Raw genomic sequence first — 11,080 nt, 5'->3', positions numbered from 1 at the left:
CAGTGTGAACTGACCCAACATAGTTCTCCCTTTTGTTTTCTGCCATTGGAGCAGTATGTTTTATGCCATTGCAGTTGCAGATACTTCTGCAAAAGCGTGTCTGTGTACTTCCAGTTAATTGAGTGCATTGTCCATAGGAGTGGGTAATACAAGGTCAATTACCCAGGTACCCTCCAAATAAGCATGCTAGACAAAGGCTTGGAGTTAAATAGGGCCACTTTATTAATTTTAACATAGGAAAAGCTGCAGCAGGGTGCTAGCTGAAAACCCCATCAGTGGCCGCCAGATGGTCCTGTCAACACCAACCCCATAGGGCTGAGTTGGTGGTTAAGTGCAGGCCCCTTGAGGCAAGCCCCTGGGACCTATCCCGAAGCCACCAGAAAACACACCAACCAGCCTCACCAATCTGGTCAAGTATCATGCAAGCGGTACAGGCAAGCCTCCAGTGATTTGCCAACTCAGTATGGACACCTGTTACCCTGCACATGCCTGATCTCGTCTGATCTCGGAAGCTAAGCAGGGGCAGGCCTGGTTAGTACCTGGATGGGAGACCACTTGGGAATACCGGGTGCTGTAGGCTTATACCATAGTCTTCTGAAACTGAAGGTTGCTAACCATAATGGACACCAAATTGAATTCCTGCATATCTGCTCCACTGATTCCTGCCAAAGTGGCCAGACAACCTAACTGGAAGAACCCCAACCCCCCTTCAAACAGTCTGGGGTAGGCAAAAAAAAAAAAAAAAAGATTGAAAGCCAAGGTCAATCAGGCTGACAGTAAAAAATTCCTACCCAACTCCAACAACATGCTGCAAATGAACAGCAGAGCAGAGGGGTGACTCATGGGCACTAACAGCCTTTCTCCTGGGGTGATCAGACAGTCACCCAAAGCTCTTGCCCCATGCTGGACAGGACCAGGTATGTGGCTGTGGCACGTCAGATGTGTCACCACAATTCACATGGGGACTTGTAGGCTGAAACAAACTGGGGCTGAAAGTGTCCTCTAGACTACCATGTCTGAATGGCAAGAACAGATTGAGAAGTATTATTTTGGTTGCCCTTCAGTTGTGGCAGAGGACGGACCATGTATTTGTGGAAAGAAGACTGCTAAAGTCTTACCTCATCATGAACTGTGTCGCCAGCTTTACAGCAAAGTAAGGAACAAACTTTTGGCTTGGCTATTAAGCTGGAGTATACAACAGAAAGCGAGATGTCTTTTGGTCAGCAAAAGAAAACTGACAGCTAAGAAGTTTGCTGTATTCATCGTGGCGGCTGCCAAGCAGCACAGCACCATTTTTGTGGGGTTTCCTGTAGAATCTATTTTACATTTTACATAGCATTTTACATGGATTCTCGATTTTTATGATTTTGGGTCTTGGAACAATAAAACCATTGCTGTGGAAAATCAGACAGGGACTAAAGGACCCTAGTATTTTGTTAAGTACTTTTCTAGACTATCAGCATGGTTGGTCTGCCCAGTGGCACTAGCCCAGGTGGTATATTTAGTCAGAAACCCTACCATAAGAACATAAGAACAACCCTACTGGATCAGGTCATAGGCCCATCTAGTCCAGCTTCCTGTATCTCACAGTGGCCCACCAAATGCCCCAGGGAGCACACCACATAACAAGAGACCTCATTCTGGTGCCCTCCCTTGCATCTGCCATTCTGACATAGCCCATTTCTAAAATCAGGAGTTTGTACTCATGGCTTGTAACCCGTAATAGATTTTTCCTACAGAAATTTGTCCAATCCCCTTTTAAAGGCATCCAGGCCAGACGCCATCACCACATCCTGTGGCAAGGAGTACCACAGACCAACCACATGCTGAGTAAAGAAATATTTTCTTTTGATGCCATCACCACATCTTGCAGCAAGGAATTCCACAGACCAACCACATGCTGAGTAAAGAAATATTTTCTTTTGTCTGTTCTAACTCTCCCAATGCTCAATTTTAGCTGATGTCCCCTGGTTCTGGTGTTATGTGAGAGTGTAAAGAGCATCTCTCTATCCACTCTTCTATCCCCTGCATAATTTTGTATGTCTCAATCATGTCCCCCCTCAGGCATCTCTTTTCTAGGCTGAAGAGGCCCAAACGCCGTAGCCTTTCCTCATAAGGAAGGTGCCCCAGCCCCGTAATCATCTTAGTCGCTCTCTTTTGCACCTTTTCCATTTCCACTATGTCTTTTTTGAGATGCAGCGACCAGAACTGGACTGAACACAACTGAACACAGAACAGAACTGAACACAATACTCCAGGTGTGGCCTTTCCATACATTTGTACAACCGATTTGTACCATGTCATTTGCCATGAGCCTGAGGAAACATGGGCTGCTGAATCCTTCTGTGTGAGCAGTGGACAGCCTTTGCATGAAAGGGTCTTGTTCTTGGGCACTCATGGAGTGTCTATGGAGGGATAGGTAGCAGGTGTCCTGGGAGGCACCATGGATTCTGTTGGCTTCCTGTGTGATTCCAAACCAATCCTTGGTCTCCCAAAACCCCTCTCCCAAACTCAGGGTTAATTTATTTTATTTGTTTTGAATATTTGACTCTACCCAAAGCCACAAGCAGTAAAAGTCATACTACATGCCAGTAAAAATCAGGACAATGAAAAATTCAAAGAATTATTGTAGAAAAAGAAAAGTGAGCAGCGGTGAGAGTCAATAAAGCAGCATGTAGCAAAAGCGATATCCACTTAGAACAGCAGAGCAAAATCAATTGAAAGCCTTGCTGAATAAAAACACATTTTTTACCTGGTGCCTAAATGCTGTTAATGAAAGCAACTTCCAGATCTATTTTTTGGAGAGGATATTCCAAAGAAGAGGCATCACTCCTGAAAAGACTCCCTGCCCAGTAGCTGCCCTGTTCACTTCTAAAGGTGGGGGCACCCAGAGAAGAACCTCCAACTCCAATATTAGAGGTCAACTGGGTTCACATGGAAGAAGATACCCCTTTCGGTTTTATAGGCATTGACATCTCTATCAATGTGAACAGCAACAAATCAGGCACCCTTTATCATTATCAATGATAATGCTGCTAATTGACCCCTGCTAATTGACCCCTGCTAATTGGGTAAGAGGCACTTTTTCAAGTGGGTGCTCCTTTTTTTAGCAGGGGGAGAGTAACTGGCCCATCTCACCCCAGCAGTGTCTGTTCTGGTGGCTGTCTGCTGCTATTCTTTTGCATCTTTTTAGATTGTGAGCCCTTTTGGGACAGGGAGCCATTTAGTTATTTGATTTTTCTCTGTAAACCGCTTTGTGAACTTTTAGTTGAAAAGTGATATATAAATACTGTTAATAATAATAATTAATAATCAATGGTTCTCACACATTTAGCGCCAGGATCCAATTTTTAGAATGAGAATCTGTCAGGACCCACCAGAGGTGATGTCATCATGTCCGGAAGTGACATCATCAAGCAGGAAAATTTTTAACAATCCTAGTCACACTTACCCAGGAGTAAGTTCCATTGACTATCATTGTTAAAAGAATATACATAGTAGCTTGTTAAAAATTCAGGTCTGTAACATTTCCCCAAATGCAGTGACATACCATGGTAGCGTCAAGTCTAATATATTAAAAATAAAATATTGAAATGAATGGGGACCCACCTGAAATTGGCTCATGACCCACCTAGTAGGTCCTGACTCGCAGTTTGAGAAAAGCTGATCTATATCTTGGTCTGCATTTCAGTTTCTCAATGGCTGTAGCCATTTGGCCTTATCGATTAACATTAGCAATTAATTAGCAAGTATTCTTTGCTCAATTGTAAGTATGGTGCCTGTTAAAATTAATGACTCTTGAAATCCCCTTCCTTGAATGCAGAGTGGAATATGTCACAAATATCCCCCGTTTTGTATCTTTATATGTCTTTATTTTCTATCCTTAAAACAAAGGAAAATATTAACTGTTCCAAACCTTCAAACTAGGGTAAGATACATGTATGATAATTGTTTTTCTGGGCTCTGACCCCAACCAAAATGTACACTGCACACAAATACTGTTTCTGAAAACCTGGGAAGAAAAATTGGCTTTGCTGCAGTAAAGGCAAACTGAAACGGAATCATCCTTGGTCTCTAATATCTTCAGCCTGCAGATCATTTACTGGTGATAATGCATTAAGGGAATGAGGCTTTGTCAATGCTGTCTTCTCAGATTCATGGGGAGGTGTAATAATTGGAATGCATTTTGAAATCCTGACATTAGAGCTATAAATGAATCCACGAGTAAAATCATCACGTCGTCTTCCTGCTCCTAAAATAGTCTCTGTTCTTGTAAGGAGGCTGTAGCTAAATAGCAGAGAGGCAATCAATACCTTCTAGTAAATTGGGATGCATTCAGAAGTCGCATCCCGGAGGGTTCACTTTGTCTTTGTGACTGTGAACTAAAGCAAAAGAAAAGAGAGCAGGTTCCTCATGGCCTCTAGAAATTAGGTGAAGTGTCTAGTGTTCCCCATTTATTGCAAGTCCTTGTAACTTCTGTGCAGGGAACTGATTGGTTGCCTTCCTCCAACAACATCTCAAAGGCCTCAGGGCTTGATGGTCCTGCCAGTTTCGTTTCTAGGAAAATGAAAGGAATGGAGGCTCAAAAGCCTGATTCAGACCTTACAAGGTGTCTGGCCTGCAGGAGAAGGAACCAGGTAATGCTGAACCTCTTCTTCGTGGCACTGTGACCCATATATTTCAGCAGGGCTGTGCTCACAAATTCTCAGTACACGAAAGACCCTGCAGGATCAAGCCTGCAAACATTTAGATGGAAGGGCCACAGAGGAGTAAATATGCCAAAATTAAGCTGTGGGGCAGCAAACGAAGGTCAGAGGGGTGGGAGGCAGGCACAAAGCCAAGGTCATGCAGTCAGCCAGGTTCCAAAGGGACAGTTGAGAAGAAACAATGACAGCCTATATGCTTACTGCTCAAATTGCTCACACTGAGGTACAAAAGCTGAAGCAGCAGTTCTATAGGGCCAACCAGGCAGGGTGACCAACTACGCTGGAGGAAAAAGTGCCTATACCTTTAACCATTTTATAGAAGAGGGAATTTTAGCAGGTGCAGCTTTTTAAACCCTTCCATGTTGAGTTACATCTGCCAAATCTCCTTTTCTATACAAGAATTAAAGGTATAGGCACTTTGTCCTCCATTGTATCTGGTTACCTTGCAGCCAAAGCCCTTATGGCTCCCCAGATCACCTCTTCTGGGTGGGCTGATGAGCACCTATATTGTCTCTAGCCATTAGCTGGGTGGTGTTGACAGTAACCTCCTCTGCCTCAGAGCTGCACTATTGGTGCAGGCTTCTGTTCCCTGGTTCAGTCTCTGGCTATCTTGGAGTACTTTGGATAAAGTCCTCAAAGCTATTTGAAACCGGGTTCATCACCACCACCCCTGCTTACTTGTCATCTGGCATGATATAGGTGCCACACACACATTAAGTGTTTATGAAGTCTTTGTATGGTCCCTGATCACATCATCCCTACCCCTAATCAGTTTGTAGGTGGGCATTTGGTTAAACCATCACCTTGGATCTGGATCTCTGCTGTTGAAAAAAGAGAGAACTCATTTTGAAAGCAAAGCCCTTCTTCTTCCTTCTCTTCTTCTTGTGCTGTAGTAGCTCTAGGGTAGAAAGCTACAGTTGCAGACTTGGCCCCTGTGCCACCCTGGGGCACGGGTCAGCAACATGCTATCCCTCTCACAACACACCGCCCCCTCCCAGGATACTTACAAAGTTGTAATGGAGCCTCCCACGACAAAAACCAGGGAGCTCTGGAGCCCTCAGAAGGCTTTTGTAGCAACCACAGATACAGCATGGGGCTTTGCTGCCCCCCCCCAATGACTCCAGAGGGTGGGCAGCAGCAGCAGCTGTGTGGCGGGTGGATGCGGTGCTGTGGCAGACAGAGCAGTGCTACCCCATAGGGCCCAAAGTCAGGGTGCCTGGGGCTTTGCCCCCCCCCCAAGACCGCCACTGGAAAGCTTTGCTTCTCTCTTGTTCCCATAGGCAGATTTCACTTCTTGCCTGTCAGAGGTAGCTTCTCTCTGCACTTCTTCATAGTGGTTTACAAACAGCATGCGAGTGCCTTCCAACAAGCTGCTTATCTATTTACAATAAGCCAGCTGAAATCTAAAGGTCAAGCACAAGTGCTAAGCATTTACAACTCCTGAGGTTTTGTGCAAAGCAGGAACTTTTTCACTTTGCAGAAATGTTTTTGCAAAACAAAATAAAAGTTCCCTTTTTATGGTAAAAAAAGATCCCTGTCCTATAGCTTGCAGCTCACTAGGTAGGCTCCAAAGTTAGTAACCGTGCCAAGGATGTCCGTAGGAAATAATCTGTCTTGGATTTCTTGAGTGGGCAAATTGGCATTGTCAAGTAGTCTCAGCATCGGAAAGTAGTTTTTATCAGTAAGCAAGAATCAGATCAGGAAGGGGACTCAGAGAAAGGAGAGGCAGGGCTAGGCAGGCACTGCCTGAAGGGGCCATGGTGGTGTCACTTCCTAGTATCTGGTCTCCAACAGCATGCCCGTATCCAAAGCTGACATGACTTAAGGAGCTTATGTAGGGCTCCCAGCTGTAAGGGATTTATTGTGCTTTGCTGAGTCAATTTTAAAGGTATTGCACAAATGAGGATTAAATCCAGCTGGCTAACAGAGATCCTGTCTGTACTGTCATTGTTACAATGATATATCACACACGTATCAAGATCATGATCACATTGAGGCTTTAATGGTGAAAGGATTTTGAGTTAAAACTGTGGAGCACCTTCTGCAAACTAGGGGCCCTGTGGCAAAAACAGAAGAGGAACCATCTGGGTCAAGCATCTTCTTGCCCACACTGACCTAGTCCTCCTTAAAGGCTGCAAGCAGAACATAAAGAAAACAGCGCCTTCTTGCTGTTGCTTTCCAGCAAATGGTACTTGGAAGCAAACTGCTTCTGAACTGGGAGGCAGCACATGTAGGGTTATCAGATACACTGGAGGACAGAATGCCTATACTTTTAACCATTGTATAGAAGAGGGAATTTTGGCAGGTGCACCTCAACATGGAAGGGTTTAAAAAGCTGCACCTGCAAAATTCCCTCTTCTATAAAATGATTAAAGGTATGGGCACTCTGTCCTCCAGTATATCTGGTCACCCTGTGCACACAAGCATCATGACTAGCAGCCAACGATAGGTTCAACATACATACATTTATCCAATCCTTTGTCACTTTATATCCTGACTGGTGGGCATTGCCACATCCTGCTGCAGTGAATGCCAAGGATTACTTTCTTCTTTGCACCTCGACTTTTTCTCATGGTGATGCCCCATGAAGGGGAATCAATTCCAGAACAGTAGCCACGTTAGGGGCAAATCCTAACCAACTTTCCAGCACCGGCATAGCGGTGCCAATGGGACGTGTGCTGCGTCCTGCAGTTGGGTGGCACTCACAGAGACCTCCTCAAAGTGAGGGAATGTTTGTTCCCTTACCTCAGAGCTGCATTGCCCTTATGTCGGTGCTGGAAAGGATTGCGCCCTTAGTCTGTTACAACATCCATTTGGAAGGAGTGTTCTAACATTCTAAAGATGGACAGGAGCTCTGTGGCATAAATTTTCCTGGGCTAGTTTTCGCTTCATCAAATGCATGAAGTATTATCCTTGGTGAGGATATACCTGCCAAGTGAAGACACACAAGTCTGATGAAGTTGACTGCAGTCCATGAAAACTGGTGCTATAAAAAAAAGCCCAGTTGGCTATTCCTGCAGAAATCCTTTTCAAGTAAGGGAACTCTCTGCAGCTCTTTTCTCGGGCATTCTCCATGTGTTCATGAAACGGGAATGCACATGCTGGCCTTGTCCCAGATGTTAGTGCACCCCTCTGGCCAGACCCCAACACCCACGTGCTCATCTGAACACATGGAAAGACATACCTGCATGCTCACAGCTGTATGTCTGTAGTATTCCATGTGACCTGGAGCCACAATTGCTAAGATTCCCCAACTGTGTGGCGTGCCTGTGCCCATGCGTGGGTGCCTCTAGTTATGCATTTGATGGAACACGTGGCCATTGAGGGCATAGCCAGAGAGGTGTGCTGTAGTTAGGGCAGTCCCGGTCTACTCTCCTCCCCATGTGTTCATTGAACATGAAGATTTGGTTGCTGCTTTTGATTATTTGTTGTTTAATTTTGATTATGCTGGTTCTGTGTTTTTATTATTGTTTTCTTTCCATTTTTTCATATTGTTGTAATGTTCCTTATTTACAGCCATCTTGAGTTGTTCATCAGGGCTCAGAAAAGTGGGAAATAAATAAATAAATAAGAAGGGCTTGATGAAAGTTCATACCGGCAGCTTCAACATGGCGCTTGGTGTTCAACACAAGTGCACAGAAGGCTACCCAACCTATAGTTAAAAGGCTTTTAAAAGCTTGGGAGATTGAGAGGATGGAGGAATGGTGGAACTGATCCGTGCAGATTCTGGCATGAGGAGTGCGAGTGGGGTATTGGCTTGAGGATTAGCCTTTGAAACGAGGAGTCACATAAGATGAGAAGCCTCATTTATGTTTTGCTAATGTGGCTGACTTCCCTTTTATCACAAAGTGACAAGGTCACTGATGATATTGAGAACATACACTTAAGAAATACTTGTCTTGCTGTTTATCAGCAAGTTTCCCAGAGGACAAAAGACTTCTAATTTTCAGGAATGTAACAGTTTTTTTAGTTTGTGTTTTTGTTTGTTTTGTTTTAGAGATGCAATTTCTTGAGACAGGGCTCGCTTTTAAACCTCTCTCTAGCCAATCAGAAGACTGTGTTGGGATTAGTCAGGGCCTGAAAAACTCCTGAATGAACCGGGGAAGGCAGAAACGTCCTCCAATGCTGGCTGGGGCCACTGTCTTTGAATGTGTTGGGCCCGAGGATTAACACAAAAAGAGCAAATGACTTCCATTAAGGAAGACCCATCGGAAGAGGTCACCTACACAACAGCAACTTGTTTTTTAAGGATTAAAATATTGATACTATCCATAAGTGCAAAGCAAGCCTACAGTTTGCTTCTTTGGATGAAAGAGTTTTGTCATTGTAGTGGTTTTCACACCAGTGACAGGTTCTCGGTGTCATTAATCTTGGAAGATAGTTGTATTGCAATTTCCCTAAGCAGAACAGGTTGATCTTAGATCACTAGTCTTGATTCTGAAAAGTGCCCTTTTGAATATTAATCAAAGTGACAGACGGCTTGCAGAGCGGCAGATTAGACAGAAGGAGCGGCCAGCAGTGATTAACAAAGACACTGTGGAAATGTCTGTCCAACATAGAAAAAAGGGCCATATCTATCTGAGAATGAATGTGGGACAGAGTCATTACCATGCTCGTCTTGGAGATAGGATACATAGTAGATAATTTCGGTGAAAACTTGATATCAAACCAACTTTGAGGAGAATGGTAGCTTTACAAGTTTCACAGAATCAGTGGCATTGCTAGGAAGGTGTGGGGAGTGCAGGCCTCACCAGGTGACATACACAGGGTGACAGCTCTACTGGCCAAAATAGTTAATTTCATGGTTTTTAGGAATAATATCATAATACCATATATCGTTTGATGTGTAAATTCACGCAGAATGCAATGGAACCAGTTGTGTTGACATATCTCTATTGTATCAAAAGTTATAGCTGAAAAACCAGCAGAGGCAGAGTGATGATGCTTTGCCATGCCCACTGCCTGGGGCACTGCCGTGCCCACTGCATGGGAGGAGGTCAATCATGGGAGTGATGTGCTGGCCTGCCACACCAGGTGACGCAAGCCATAGTGACACCACTGCACAGAGTAGTACTGTGGATAGAATTTGGCATTTATGTCTCAGACGGGTACATGGCAAAGATGTTTGCAGGGTGAGAACTGGTTGGGAGTAAACATGGAAACTGTTGTGTATAAGATATCTGCATCCTAAAAGTATCATGTTTTATTTGACTTTGAGGAGGCCTCCGTGAGTGACACCCAACTGCAGGATGCAGCACACGTCCCATTGGCACCGCTATGCCAGTGCTGGAAAGTACTGGCATAAGGGATTAGGATTGTGCCCTTAATCATCTTTTTTTTACCAAGGAGTTCAGGATGGAACATATGATCTTCTCTTTCTTTTATCGTTGTGACAACTCTGTGAAGAAGTTTAGACTGAGAGGGAGTGACTGACCCAAGGTCATTCAGTAAGCCTTATAGCTGAGCTGGAATTTGAATCTAGATCTCTCTGTTCAAAGTCCAATACTCTGTTCAGTGCATCACACTGGAAAGGTTTTTTTCTACATGAAAGGCTATGTGAGAATTGTGTGTAGGCAGAGGCTGGTGAATATAAATCACAGAAGCTGGGAGAAAGCCTTAAAAGAACTTTTCTGTAATCAACGGCCCAATTCTGTACTCAACCAGCCTGCAGGGTGCAGTGCCACTGACACAACCTCCATTGTATACTCTAATCCAGCTGGGTACCAAGAAAAGTGTCAAAAACATTAACTTACCTCCTCTGCTGTTCCATGGTCCCCTGTGGGCCTTGTCTCTTTTGCTGCTGGCATGGATCTGAATCTCCTCAGAGGGCATTTCAGGCCCAGGACAGGAGCTCTGGATCCCGTGGATGCCACTGCCTCTGTCTGATTCTCTCCCCAGTCTACCTCTGCTGCCAGTTTACCTATGCTGCCAGCTGGTGCAGGGCTCCCTGGCTGCCACACCTTTGGCAGCAGGCCACAGACTGTCAGAGTGACTGTAGAGATACAGTGGTGGACCATGAGATCTGCCAGCATATCATGCGAATAGAAGGACTTCAGGCATCTTGGATAGCTCTTCATTTGTCCCAGACAAAATAAGGGGAATGCATTTTGCAGAGTCACATAAGAAACACATATCATAGTCTTTACACTATGTACTTTGTCATTAAAATTTTGACAGTGCAATAACAACAGAGGAAGCATAAAGAAGGAGTAGGCAAGGGTAGAGGAAGATGAAGGTGGGCAAAAGCAGATACACACAGGACTGTTGCCAGGTTGATTTTAGCAAAACTAATGGAGAACTCAGTGCCCCCTTCCCAGGTTTCTCAAAAACCATTGAACCAGTGACATGCAAACAATGCTCTGTCTTGTATGTTA

At 44.5% G+C, this 11,080-nt stretch overlaps 1 pseudogene; it reads left to right on the top strand.

The window, feature by feature from the left end:
• The first annotated feature begins 461 nt into the window (after positions 1-461).
• Positions 462-580, top strand: LOC136646500 (5S ribosomal RNA; annotated as a pseudogene).
• Positions 581-11,080: the final 10,500 nt, after the last annotated feature.

This window comes from Tiliqua scincoides, chromosome 3 (genome assembly GCF_035046505.1).
Source record: "Tiliqua scincoides isolate rTilSci1 chromosome 3, rTilSci1.hap2, whole genome shotgun sequence".
In the NCBI taxonomy this organism is placed as follows: Eukaryota; Metazoa; Chordata; class Lepidosauria; order Squamata; family Scincidae; genus Tiliqua; species Tiliqua scincoides.
Note: the sequence above shows the minus strand (reverse complement) of the source record. Positions and strands in the feature narration are given on the sequence as shown.